This window comes from Somniosus microcephalus, unplaced genomic scaffold (assembly GCF_052327205.1).
Source record: "Somniosus microcephalus isolate GS21.2 unplaced genomic scaffold, FLI_Smic_1.0 scaffold38, whole genome shotgun sequence".
NCBI lineage: Eukaryota > Metazoa > Chordata > Chondrichthyes > Squaliformes > Somniosidae > Somniosus > Somniosus microcephalus.
In genome coordinates, this window is record NW_028225225.1 from 414,696 (window position 1) to 428,995 (window position 14,300).

Sequence of the window (14,300 nt, forward strand, 5' to 3'; positions counted from 1 at the left end):
ACCAAGCTTGTGTATAAGAACAGGCCACTTAAGCCGTTGTCAGTTGGAACAGACTCGAGAAGATCGCGCGTGAATCCACTGTACTTCTATTCTCCAGACTGAGGGAATTATCACCCGATCTGTGTTATGCAGCGCTCTTAATAAAGCCTGGAGAGACAATTTGTGTTCTTGTGAGCTTGATTATCTGGTATCCGAAACCCTGGGACTCCCGATCATTAGAGTCAACCTCAGTGTGTGGAAAGGGATTCCCTGGTGTATCCCACCCGCTGACACACCAGAGTGTCCACATTGTGACTGCGGTGGGTCGATTCCACTGTTTCCGATGCCTTTAATCACATCCAGGGCTGAACCATGTTAATTCAGGCAACTGGGGCTTGTTAATGTTAAGGGCTGGATTTAAAGATTATTCCCTGTTCTCTCAGTACTAGTGAGCAGAGAGAAGCTGATGTTATAGAATCATAGAGCACAGTAGGATGCCATTCGGCCCATCGGGCTGGTGCCTGCTCTCTGAAAGAGCGATGCAATTAGTCCCACTGCCCTGCTCTTTCCCCACAGCCCTGCAAATTTCTGCCTTTAGTATATATCCAATTTCCTTTTGAAAGTTACTATTGAATCTGCTTCCACCTCCCATTCAGGCAGTGCATTCCAGATCATCACAATTCGCTGTGTAAAAAAAGTCTCCTCCTTTCCTCTCTCGATTCTTTTGCCAATGATCTGAAATCTGTGTCCTCTCGTTACCGACCCTCCTGCCAGTGACAACAGCTTCTCCTTGTTTGCTCGATCAAAACCCCTCATAATTTTGAGCACCTCGATCACAGCTCCACCATTGTTTTGTGAATTTTTGATGTGTTCGAGGTGCTGGATGCCTGGGGAATGGGACATTCTATCCTCGTGAGCACCGAGTGTCAGCATCCAGCAATTTCTGGTCAGGGACTGTCTTTTTAAACTGCCTCACCTGAGCTTTTGGACTCCCTGATTTCATTACTAAACATTTCAGAGTTTTTGCAGAGTGACCAAGGCTGAACAGATAAATGTGAGGTATTACATTTTGGTAGGAAGAATGGGGAGGTCACTTATTACTTGGAGGGTGCGAGTCTAGGTGGGGTAGAGGTACAAAGGGATCTCGGAGTACAAAGACACAAATTACTAAAAGTTGCGACACAGGTTAGCAAGGCCATAAAAATAAGCAAACCAAGCACTAGGGTTTATTTCTAGAGGTATAGAATTGAAAAGTAGTGAAGTTATGCTAAACCTGTATCGAACCTTGGTTAGACCACACTTAGAGTACTGCGTACAGTTCTGGTCACCATATTATAAAAAGGATATAGAGTCACCGGAGAGGGTGCAGAGAAGATTTACAAGGATGATACCAGAAATGCGAGGGTATACATATCACAAAGGATGAACAGGCTGGGTCTCTTTTCTCTTGAAAACAGAAGGCTTGAGGGGTGACCTAATAGAGGTCTTTAAAATTATGAAAAATGTTGATAGAGTGGATACAGAGAGAATGTTTCCACTTGTGGGGAAGAGCATAACTAGAGGCCATCAATATAAGATAGTCACCAAGAAATCCAATGGGGAATTCAGAAGAAACTTCTTTACCCAGAGAGTGGTGAGAATGTGGAACTCGCTGCCACAGGGAGTGGTTGAAGCGAATAGTATCGATGCATTTAAGGGGAGGCTAGACAAACATATGAGGGAGAAGGGAATCGAGGGTTATGCTGATAGATTTAGATGAGGAAAGACGGGAGGAGGCTCGAGTGGAGCATAAACACCGGCATGGACTGGTTGGGCCGAATGGCCTGTTTCTGTGCCGTATATCCGATGTAATCCTATGTCAAGTATCCCAGCTGGCTTAGCTCCAGGCACTTTAGCTCAGTGGGCAGCACTCTCACCTCTGAGTCAGAAGGTCGTGGGTTCAAGTCCCAGTCCAGAGACTTGAGCATAAAAATCTAGGTTGACACTCCAGTACTGAGAGAGTGCTGCGCTGTCAGAGGTGCCGTCTTTCGGATGAGATGTTAAACCGAGGCCCCCGTCTGCTCTTTCAGGTGGATGTAAAAGATCCCATGGCACTACATTGAAGAAGAGCAGGGGAGTTCTCCCCGGTGTCCTGGGACCAATATTTATCCCTCAATCAACATCACTGAAATAGATTATCTGGTCATTGTCACATTGCTGTTTGTGGGAGCTTGCTGTGCACCAATTGGCTGCTGCGTTTCCTTCATTACAACAGTGACTACACTTCAGAAGTTCTTCATTGGCTGTAAAGCGCTCTGGGACATCCTGAGGTTGTGAAAGGCGCTATATAAATGCAAGTCTTTCTTTCTCAGCAAGAGGGCAAGTGTCAGTGGTTGGAGGGAGGAGCTCAGTGTTGTCACTGGGTGGACACAGACAGATTGAAGCTAAAAGACAGAGAATGCTGAAGTTTGGAATGATAACACCCAAAGTCAGGAGATGAGCCCTTTGCCTAGATAAGGGAGGTGGTTGCTAAGAGACCCACAGACCTGATAACACTGCAAACTGCTCAGGCAGCAGACTTGTTGCAACATGTGAGGTCACGAGTGAGTTAGTGCCCAGACAACAGAGCCTTGGGCATTCCTGAGAGAGACAAACTGGTTCTGTAACCGGGAGAACAGGTTGAGGGATTCACTCTATGTGGGACGGCCCGTCTGAGGTGTTAACACAGAATCAGCTTGGGAATGGGATGATCAATGAATCATAGAATCATAGAAATTTACAGCACAGAAGGAGGCCATTCGGCCCATCTTGTCCGTGCCGGCCGACAAAGAGCTATCCTCCCTAATCCCACTTTCCAGCACTTGGTCCGTAGCCTTGTAGGTTACGGCACTTCAAGTGCATATCCAAGTACTTTTTAAATGTGATGAGGGTTTCTGCCTCTACCACCCTTTCAGGCAGTGAGTTCCAGACCCCCACCACCCTCTGGGTGAAAGAATTTCTCCTCAATTCCCCTCTAAACTTCTGACCAATTACTTTAAATCTATGCCCTCTGGTTATTGACCTCTCTGCTAAGGGAAATACGTCCTTCCTATCCACTCTATCTAGGCCCCACATCATTTTATACACCTCATTTAGGTCTCCCCTCAGCCTCCTCTGTTCCAAAGAAAACAACCCCAGCCTATCCAATCTTTCCTCATAGCTAAAATTCCCCAGCCCAGGCAACATCCTCGTAAATCTCCTCTGCACCCCCTCTAGTGCAATGACATCCTTCCTGTAATGCGGTGACCAGAACTGCAGGCAGTGTTCTAGCTGCGGCCTAACTAGTGTTTTATACAGTTCAAGCATAACCTCCCTGCTCTTATATTCTGTGCCTCGGCTAATAAAGGCAAGTATCCCGTGTGCTGTCTTAACCACCTTATCTACCTGTCCTGCTACCTTTCGGGATCTGTGGACATGCACTCCAAGGTCCCTCTGATCCTCTACACTTCTCAGTGTCCTACCATTTATAGTCTATTCTCTTGCCTTGTTAGCCCTCCCCAAATGCATTACCTCACACTTCTCCAGATTGAATTCCATTTGCCACTGTTCTGCCCACCTGACCAGTCCATTGATATCTTCCTGCAGTCTGCAGCTTTCTTCATCATTATCAACCACACGGCCAACTTTTGCATCATCTGCAAACTTCTTAATCATACTTCCTACATTCAAGTCCAAATCATTGATTTATACCACAAAAAGCAAAGGACCCAGTACTGAGCCCTGCGGAACCCCACTGGAAACAGCCTTCCAGTCACAAACACCCTTCGACCTTTACCCTTTGTTTCCTGCCTCTGAGCCAATTTTGGATCCAACTTGTCCCTTTGTCTTGGATCCCACGGGCTTTTACTGTCGTGACCAGTCTGCCATGTAGGACCTTATCAAAAGCCTTGCTAAAATCCATATAGACTACATCAAACGCACTACCCTCATCGACCCTCCTTCTTACCTCCTCAAAAAATGCAATCAGGTTAGTCAGACACGACCGTCCCTGAACAATCGATGCTGACTGTCCCTGATTAATCCGTGTCTTTCTAAATGAAGATTTATCCTGTCCCTCAGAATCTTTTCCAATAATTTTCCCACCACTGAGGTTAGGCTGACTGGCCTGTAATTACTCAGTCTATCCCTTTCTCCCTTTTTAAACAACGGTACCACGTTAGCAGTCCTCCAGTCCTCCGGCACCACCCCTGTAGCCAGAGAGGATTGGAAAATGATGGTCAGAGCCTCTGCTATTTCCTCTCTTGCTTCTCTTAACAGTCTGGGATACATTTCATCCGGGCCTGGGGATTTATCGACTTTCCAAGATGCTAAACCCCTTAATACTTCCTCTTTCACTATGTTTATTTCATCGAATATTTCACACTCCTCCTCCCTGATTGTGATGTCAGCATCGTCCCTCTCTTTTGTGAAAACAGATGTAAAATATTCATTAATATATATATGGTGTGAGGTTAGTGTCCCCTTACCCCTGTTTATTATTCAATCAATGATTGCCCCTTTGCCAGGCCCGCTGCCTGCGGCCCCTCTCCCAGATTCCAGCCCCAGCTCTGTGCTGCCTGCGGCCCCTCTCCCAGATTCCAGCCCCAGCTCTGTGCTGACTGAGCTGTTCTCACCTGGGGACAGCGCGTCACAATCGGCCCCAGCGCACCTGAGCTGGAGAGGAGGCCCCGCCCCCTTGCCGCGCCGCCATTGGTTGGAGGACCCGCCGCCAGTCAGCTCCGCCCGCGCTCTTCCTTTTGGTCAGAGCTCCCGTCAGTCACAGGCCCCGCGATCATGTGCTGCGGTTCACTCCGCCCCCTCGCAAAACTCACTTTCCCTCACTGATTGCGGCTCTTCACCAACACCGACTTTACAAAGAAAGCCCCGCGCGGCAGCCTGGAGCTCGGGCCCAGCGTGCAGGCGCAGGGGAGGATGATTGACAGGGGCCCAGGGTGTGTGCTGAGCATGCGCGGTGTGGGCCGGGCGCCTGTGGAGCAGGAGAGGGCGAGGCCATGGGACGCATGCGCGGTGTCAGACACAACTCAGCGGCTGGAGCTGATGAGAGACACAAGAACATAAGGCGCAGGAGTAGGTCATTTGGCCCCTCGAGCCTGCTCCGCCATTCAATAAAATCATGGCTGATCTGATCTTGGCCTCAACTCCACTTCCCTGCCCACTCCCCATAACCCTTGACTCCCTTATCATTCAAAAACCTGTCTATCTCCACCTTAAACACACTCAATGACCCAGCCTCCACAGCTCTCTGGGGAAGAGAATTCCAAAGGTCAGAGGCTGGGTATCCTGTGGCAAGTGTCTCACCTCCTGACTCCCCAAAGCCTTTCCACCATTTACAAGGCACAAGGCAGGAGTGTGATAGAATATTCACCACTTGCCTGGATGAGTGCAGCTCCAACAGCACTCAAGAAGCTCGACACCATCCAGGACAAAGCAGCCCGCTTGATTGGCACCCCATCCACCACCTTAAATAGTGACTCGCTGCACCACCAGTGACTGTGGCTGCAGTGTGTTCCATCTACAAGATGCACTGCAGCAACTCGCCAATACTTCTTCAGCAGCACCTCCCAAACCCACTCGGATCCTGCAGAGATACCTGTACATCGAGAATCCTCCTCGATGGTGTGTGCTGGCGACGTATTTCTTCTGTCAGCTGCATGGCCTCAATTACGACACGCAGCTCCTGTTTGTGGAATTGGGTGGTACACATGCCTACCTGCAGGAGCTGCCTGTCTTCTACCAGGAACTGCTATGGGTCTGGAACAGCGTCGCCTCCAGGCGGAGTTCTCCCCCATCAGGAGTGGCGGTTCTCCTTCGGGAGCCGCTGCTCAGGAATCCGCACCTCCATGACTGCTGGATCGGGTGGCTGGCGGAGAGCAGGGCTGTGCCTGGCAAGGTGACTAGAATCAGGGACCTGCTATGTGGTGGAGGAGTGGGCTGGATGGTGCCAGAAGAGCTGGCACAGCGCCTGTCCTTGGCCAACGTCTGGCGCACGGCCAAAGCCATCGAGTTGCTGAAAGCGGCAGTGGGCCCCGACTCCACTAGGTGTATCGAGGAGGCTCAAGCACATGGGGTGATCCCGTCCGAACTGACCCCCGTTCGGACAGAATTCCTCATCGGCGCACGACCCTGAAACCCCTCTCAGGAAATGGCGCCTCACAACTTGAGCCGCCTCGGGGAAATGTCCTCCGTGCCCTTGAGCTCTGCATGGAGGGGTTTCCTGTACGGGCTGCTGCTGCACACTCTCCACTTTGCCATCATCGTCTGCCATCCGTACATGCCTTGGCGTGCCATCTTGCCATCTGGTGGAGGCAGAGGTCCCCAATGGAGGGCTCTCTATGCGGGAGTCCTCCCTTGTTCTATTGGGGACTTGGCCTGGAGGGTGTTGCACGGAGCCGTCCCTTGCAATAAAATGTTAAGTAGGTTCACAGACTCCCAGGCCGCCTGCCTTTTCTGCAGCCTAGAGGAGTCCATGTTCCATGTTTATGTGGAATGTGAGAGGTTGCAGCCCCTGTTCCATTTTTTGAAGGGGCTGCTCCTCAATTTTTGGTTGCAATTCAGTCCCACTCTCCTGATCTATGGCCACCCGGTGCGAAGGGGAGCAGGCAGATCGGAGGACCTCCTTGTAGGACTGCTCCTGAGCCTGGCCAAAATGGCAATAAACAGGTCCAGGCAGCGGGCAGTCGAGGGGGTCGTTCGGCCCGATTGCCTGCCTCTCTTCCGCGGCCATGTTCATGCCCGGGTGGCCCTGGAGATGGAGCACGCGGTGTCTGCCGGCACACTTGAGACCTTCCGAGACCGGTGGGTGCCGCGAGGACTGGAGTGCATTGTCACCCCGGCTGGGGTGAATTTAATTTAATTTGATAAGTTTCAAAAATGAATTTAAGTTTTTAAGTTTCATTACAGTCCACTTGTTCGGCCGGGAGAGCGAGAGGCTCCGCTCGGCGATGCAGAGAGCCCTGCAGATGGAGAAGAATGTCAACCAGAGTCTGCTGGATCTGCACAAACTCTCCACTGGGAGCGCCGACCCTCAACTGTGTGAATTCCTGGAGACCCATTATCCAGATGAACAAGTGAAGATGACCAAGAAGCTTGTAGAGACTGGGACCCCTGCCTTGTAGGCATGAGGGCTTGTGACTTTGTACAAAGAGCTGAGACCTGAGCTCTGTAAATGTCATTCACTGTAAATAAAATGTTCAATCTTAAATTAAAAAAAAAAATTTTTTTAAGATTATTTAAAGACAAATTTCCTCCAGTTTCACAGACAGCCTTTGTCACTGCAATAATTTCTTAAATGTTTAATCATTAAATCAAAAGTATCAAAAAGGAAGAGAGTAGCAAAAGTAAAGGAAGACTTGCATTTCTATAGCGCCATTCACAACCACTGGACGTCTCAAAGCACTTTACCTTTTGAAGTGTAGTCACTGTTGTAATGTGGGAAGTGCAGCAGCCAATTTTCACTCAGCAAGCTCCCACAAACAGCAATGTGATAATGACCAGATAATCGGTTTTGTTATGTTGGTTGAGGGATAAATATTGGCCAGGACAACGGGGATAACTCCCCTGCTCTTCTTCAAAATACTGCCATGGGATCTTTTACATCCACCCGAGAGAGCAGACGGGGCCTCGGTTTAACGTCTCATCCGAAAGACGGCCCCTCCGACAGTGCCGCACTCCCTCAGCACTGCACTGGAGTGTCAGCCTAGCTTTATGTGCTCGAGTCTCTGGAGTGGGACTTGAACCCACCACCCTTTGACCCAGAGGCGAGTGAGCTGCCCACTGAGCCACAGCTGACAACGTTGGTCCCTTAGAGGTAGAGACAGGAGAAATTATTATGGGGAATAAGGAAATGGCAGAAACGATAAAACAAATATTTTGTATCTCTTCACAGTGGAAGACACAAAAGCAAACCAAAGATGGTGGGGAATCGAGGGTTTAATGAGGGTGAGGAACTTAATGTAAAGTACTAGAGAAACTAATGGGACTAAAAGCCGACAAATCCCCTGGACCTGACGGCCTACATCCTAGGGTTCTAAAAGAGGTGGCTGAAGAGACAGTGGATGCATTGGTTTTGATCTTCCAAAATTCCCGAGGTTCTAGAACGGTCCCAGCGGATTGGAAGGTCGCAAATGTAACACCGCTATTCAAGAAAGGAGGGAGAGAAAAAACAGGAAACGACAGGCCAGTTAGCCTGACATCAGTCGTTGGGAAAATGCTGGAATCCATTGTTACGGAAGTTGTATCAGGGCACTTAGAAAATCATAACATGGGTAGGCTGAGTCAACATGGTTTTATGGAAGGGAAATCGTGTTTGACAAATTTATTAGAGTTATCTGAGGATGTAACTAGCAGGGTAGATAAAGGGGAACCAGTGGATGTAGTATATTTGGATTTCCAAAGGGCATTCGATAAGGTGGCACATAAAAGATTATTACACAAGATTCGGGCTCACGGGGTTGGGGGTAATGTAGTAACATGGATAGAGGATTGGTTAACGGACTGAAAACAGAGAGTCGGGATAAACGGACCTTTTTCAGGTTGGCAGGCTGTATCTAGTGGGGTGCCGCGTGGATCAGTGTTGGGGCCTCAGCTATTTACAATCTATATTAATGACCCAGATGAAGGGACCGAGTGTCATGTATCCAAGTTTGCTGATGATACAAAGCTAGGTGGGACAGTAAGCTGTGAGGAGAACACAGAGAGTCTGCAAAGGGATATAGATAGACTGAGTGAGTGGGCAGTAAGGTGGCAGATGGAGTATAATGTAGGGAAATGTGAGGTTATTCACTTTGGTAGGAAGAATAGAAAAACAGAATCTTTTTTAAATGGTGAGAAACTTTCAAATGTTGGTGTTCAGAGAGATTTGGGTGTCCTCGTGCAAGAAACACAGAAAGCTAGCATGCAGGTACAGCAAGCAATAAGGAAGGCAAATGGCATGTTGGTCTTTATTGCAAGGGGGTTGGATTATAAGAGTAAGGAAGTCTTGTTACAATTGTACAGGGCCTTGGTGAGACCACACCTGGAGTACTGGGCACAGTTTTGGTCTCCTTATCTAAGGAAGGATATACTTGCCTTGGAGGCGGTGCAACAAAGGTTCACTAGATTGATTCCTGGGATGAGAGAGCTGTCCTGTGATGAGAGATTGTGTCGAATGGGCCGATACTCTCTGGAGTTTAGAAGAATGAGAGGTGATCTCATTGAAACATACAAGATTCTGAAAGGGATTGACAGGGTAGATGCTGAGAGGTTGTTTCCCCTGGCTGGAGTGTCTAGAACTAGGGGTCACAGTCTCAGGATAAGGGGTCGGCCATTTAAGACTGAGATGAGAAGGAATTTCTTCACTCAGAGGGTGGTGAATCTTTGGAATTCTCTGCCCCAGAGGGCTGTGAATGTTGAGTCTTTGAGTATATTCAAGGCTGAGATCGATAGATTGTTGGACTCTCGGGGAATCACGGGATATGGAGATCGGGCGGGAAAGTGGAGTTGAGGTCGATGATCAGCCCTGATCTTATTGAATGGCGGAGCAGGCTCGAGGGGCCGTATGGCCCACTCCTGCTCCTATTTCTTATGTTCTTATGGACTTTCAAAAGGCATTTGATAAAGTATCACACAAGAGACCTACTTGGAGAATAGAAGCACATGGTATTAAAGGGCTGATGGTAATTTGGGTATATAATTGGCCGAGGGATAGGAGACAGTGAGCAGTGCTGAGGGATGTTTTTCTGACTGGAGGGAAGTATGCAGTGGGTTCCCCCAGGGGTCGGGATTAGGACCATTGCTTTTCTTGTTATATATAACTGACCTGGACTTGGGTATAGGTGTACAAGTTTGAAGTTTACAGATGATACAAAACTTGGCAACTTAGTAAATAGTGAGCATAGTAGTAGCAGACTTCAGAAGGACAGAGACAGACTGTGAAATGAGCAGACACAAGGCAGATGAAATTAAATGAGGATAAGTGTGAAGTGATGCACTTTGGGAGAAACAACAGGGAGAGGCCGTATAATCTAAATGGGACTATTTTGAGGGGGTGCAAGAGCAGAGGGACCTGGGGGTCCATATTCACAAATCTTAGAAAGTGCCACAGCAAGTTGGTGAGACGGTTCAGAAAGTGTGTGGGATATTTGGCTTTGTAAATAGTGCCATTGAAAACAAAAACAAGGAAGTTACACTAAACCTTTACAAATCACTAGTTAGGCCTCGGCTGGAGTATTGTGTACAGTTCTGGGCACCACACTTTAGGAAGGATGTCAAGGCCTTGGACAGAGGAGGTTGACCAGGATGGTACCAGGGATGAGGGACTTCAGTTATGTGGAGAGATTGGAGAAGCTGGGGTTGTTCTCCTTGGAGCAGAAGGTTAAGAGGAGACCTAATAGAGGTGTTCAAAATTACGAGGGGTTTTGATCGAGCATCATAGGAACAAACTGTTCACTCTGGCAAGTGGGTCGGTAACCAGAGGTCTCAGATTTAAAATAGTTGCTGAAAGAACTAGAGGGGAATGAGGAGAATTGTTTTCACACAGAGGGTTGTTAAGATCTGGAACGCACCATCTGAAAGGATGCTGGAATCAGGTTCTACAGGAACTTTCAAACGGTAATTGTACACGTACTTGAAGAGGACTAGTTTGCAGAGTTCTGGGGATAAAGCTGGGGTTTGGGACTAAATTGGACAGCTCTTTCAAAGAGCCAGCACAGACAGGATGGGCCGAATCACCTCCTTCTGTGCTGTTAGATTCGATGATCAGTGTGAACACGCTGGTGTCTCTTAAGGCTTGTAGAGCTTTTAAAGCTCTTCCCACAGTCAGAACATTTAAAGGGTCTCTCGTCAGTGTGAACTCGCTGGTGTGCCAGCAGGTTGGATGACTGAGTGAATCCCTTCCCACACACGGAGCAGGTGAATGGTCTCTCTCCAGTGTGTAGGTGTTGGTGTCTCTTCAGCTCCCTGGAGCTTTTAAAGATCTTCCCACAGTCAGAACATTTAAAGGGTCTCTCATCAGTGTGAGCTCGCTGGTGTTGCTTCAGATCCCCGGAGCTTTTAAAGCTCTTCCCACAGTCAGAACATTTAAACAGCCTCTCATCAGTGTGAGCTCGCTGGTGTTGCTTCAGATACTAGGGGCTTTTAAAGCTCTTCCCACAGTTAGGACACTGAAATGGTCTCTCATCTTTGTGAACAAACTGGTGTTCCTTCAGTTCCCTGGGGCTTTTAAAGCTCTTCCCACAGTCAGAACACTGAAATGGTCTCTCATCAGTGTGAACAAGCTGGTGTTTCTTCAGATGCCCGGGGCTTTTAAAGCTCTTCCCACAGTCAGAACACTGAAATGGTCTCTCCCCAGTGTGAACTCGCTGGTGTGTTTGCAGGTGGGATGAACAAACAAATCCCTTTCCACACACGGAGCAGGTGAATGGACTGTCCCTGGTGCTACTGCGCCGTTGAACTTCCAACATAGACGGGGAACTGAATCCCTTCCCACCGTCCCCACCTTTACCCGGTTTCTCCCCGGTGTGATGGTGTATGTGTCTCGCCAGGTCAGGCGATCAGCTGAATCCGCGTCCACACACCGAACACGTGTGCGGTTTGTCATCGCTGCGATCGCTGCTTTCTCCTTCCATGTGCAAAGGCCGATGATATTCAGGTCCTGATGAATCCAGCGACTCTGTCAGATGTTGACGTAATGTTTGGTCTGAGCTTCCCGCCTGTAACTGCTGCACTTCTATAACCCTGTAAATTGAGATCAGAAAAGGATCAGAGGCAAACTGTTGTTTAATTATCCCCTTTCCGAACCTAGGGGCAGTGAAGCTGATTTTCAGGCTCCAGCTGCTGCACAGGTTGGTTGAAAATATCAGCAGTAATGGCAGCTGCAATACCCACAAGCCCCCACGCTCCAGAAAGCGCTCTGTTGACGCTGAGTCCCGCACATGTGCTCATGGCCCCCGCGCTCTCCCTCCTGCTCCACAATCGCCCGTCCCAATTGGTCCACAACGCGCATGATCAGCACAAAAAACCCCGCGGTTGGAACATCGGGCACGCATGCGGAGCCGCAACATCTGGTACGAGTGCGCGGCTCAGGTGGGGACGAGTCGATATTTCGCCTCAGCCGCCAAGGAGGTGCGCATGTGCAGGACGACCCAACATTCCTCCTGTCAGCAGTCACTCCCTCGTTTCTTTAATAAAAACAGAAAATGCTGGAAATACTCAGCAGGTCAGGCAGCATCTGTGGAGAGAGAAACAGAGTTAATGTTTCAGGTCAATGACCTTTCGTCAGAACTGCTTGTTCTTTAGTGGGAGCCAGTGACTCAGTGGGTAGCACTCTCGCCTCTGAGGCACAAAGTTGTGGGTTCAAGTCCCACTCCAGAAACTTGAACATTGAATGGCGGAGAAGGCTCGAGGGGCCAAATGGCCTACTCCTGCTCCTATCTTCTATGTTTCTATGTAAGTTTAGGGACCCTCCATGTTGACTTTGTCCGATCCTGTCACTGTTTTCCAAGTGCTCTGCTATTACATCCTTTAAAATGGACTCTAGCATTTTCCCCACTACCGATGTCAGGCTTACCGGTCTATAATTCCCCATTTTCTCTCTACCACCCTTTTTGAATAGTGGGGTAACATTAGCTACCCGCCAATCCATGGGTACTGTTCCAGAGTCTATCGAATTTTGGAAGATGACCAGCAATGCATCTACTATTTCTAGGGCCACTTCCTTAAGTACCCTAGGATGTAGATTATCAGGCCCTGGGGATTTATCAGCCTTCAATCCCATCAATTTCCCCAACACCATTTCCCTACAGATACTAATTTCATTCAGTTCCTCCCTTTCATTAGACCCGATGTTCCCCCGACATCTCTGGGATGTTATTTGTGTCCTCCTTTGTGAAGACAGAACCAAAATATGTATTTAAGACCAGGACCAGTGCAAGATAGATTAAGGCGATACTTAGTACAACTAAATCAGGAGGTACAAGCACTAAATAAAGAAGTGAGGAACCAACAACAGATGAAAGATCTAGAAAGGCAGAATGCTGGACTTAAACCAGACGAGTTGCCCAGAATAGGTCAACAAGTAATGACGCAAGTTATCGGAAGAAAGGGAATGGGGCCCGTTGGATGGGGCCATGTACTGTATTAATGACAAGTGATACGTGTGTTTGTCTACAGGAACCGATGGGTATGCGATGGAAGCAATGGACCCAGGTGAAACCATTTAACACTAAAGACCCCCATTCTACCCGCTCCTCTAGGGGAAAGAGCTCGGAAGATGACCAGACCTCTGTTTAAATTACAGGTAAACATGGATCCAGTCGACCCTTTATATCAGAGGGTCTGTCTCGGGGAGAAGAAGCTCTCCCGGTTTACCCTTCCACCCGAGAACTCATTTTTAATGTGGAAACAAGTCACCCTCGGTTCCGCCTGAGAAAGAAGAAGATATAATTGGAGTAATACTTCTTTACTCCTGTACTCAAATCCTCTTGTATGAAGGCCAGCATACCATTTGCCTTCTTAACTGCCTTTCACGACCACCGGACGTCCCAAAGCGCTTTGCAGCCAATGAAGTACTTTTGAAGTGTAGTCACTGTTGTAATGTGGGAAACGTGGCAGCTAATTTGCGCACAGCAAGCTCCCACAAACAGCAATGTGATAATGACCAGATAATCTGTTTTTTCATCATGTTGATTGAGGGATAAATATTGGGCTCAAAACACCGGGGATAACTTCTTCGAAATAGCACCACGGGATCTTTTACATCCGCCTGAAGGGGCAGACGGGGGCCTTGGTTTAACGTCTCATCCGTAGGACAGCAACTCCGACAGTGCGGCGCTCCCTCAGTACTGCCCCCCCGACAGTGCGGCGCTCCCTCAGTACTGCCCCGCCGACAGTGCGGCGCTCCCTCAGTACTGCCCCTCCCACAGTGCGGCGCTCCCTCAGTACTGCCACTCCGACAGTGCGGCGCTCCCTCAGTACTTGCCCCCCGACAGTGCGGCGCTCCCTCAGTACTGCCCCGCCTACAGTGCGGCGCTCCCTCAGTACTGCCCCTCCGACAGTGCGGCGCTCCCTCAGTACTGACACTCCGACAGTGCGGCGCTCCCTCAGTACTGCTACCTCGACAGTGCGGCGCTCCCTCAGTACTGCCCCTCCGACAGTGCGGCGCTCCCTCAGTACTGCCCCTCCGACAGTGCGGCGCTCCCTCAGTACTGCCCCTCCGACAGTGCGGCGCTCCCTCAGTACTGCCCCTCCGTCAGTGCGGCGCTCCCTCAGAACTGTCCCTCCGACAGTGCGGCGCTCCCTCAGTACTGCCCCTCCAACAGTGCGGCGCT

General features: G+C 49.2%; 1 pseudogene; it reads right to left on the reverse strand.

Moving 5' to 3' along the window:
* The window catches only part of LOC147083845 (uncharacterized), a 170,388-nt pseudogene that overhangs the window by 22,895 nt on the left and 133,193 nt on the right, over positions 1-14,300 (reverse strand).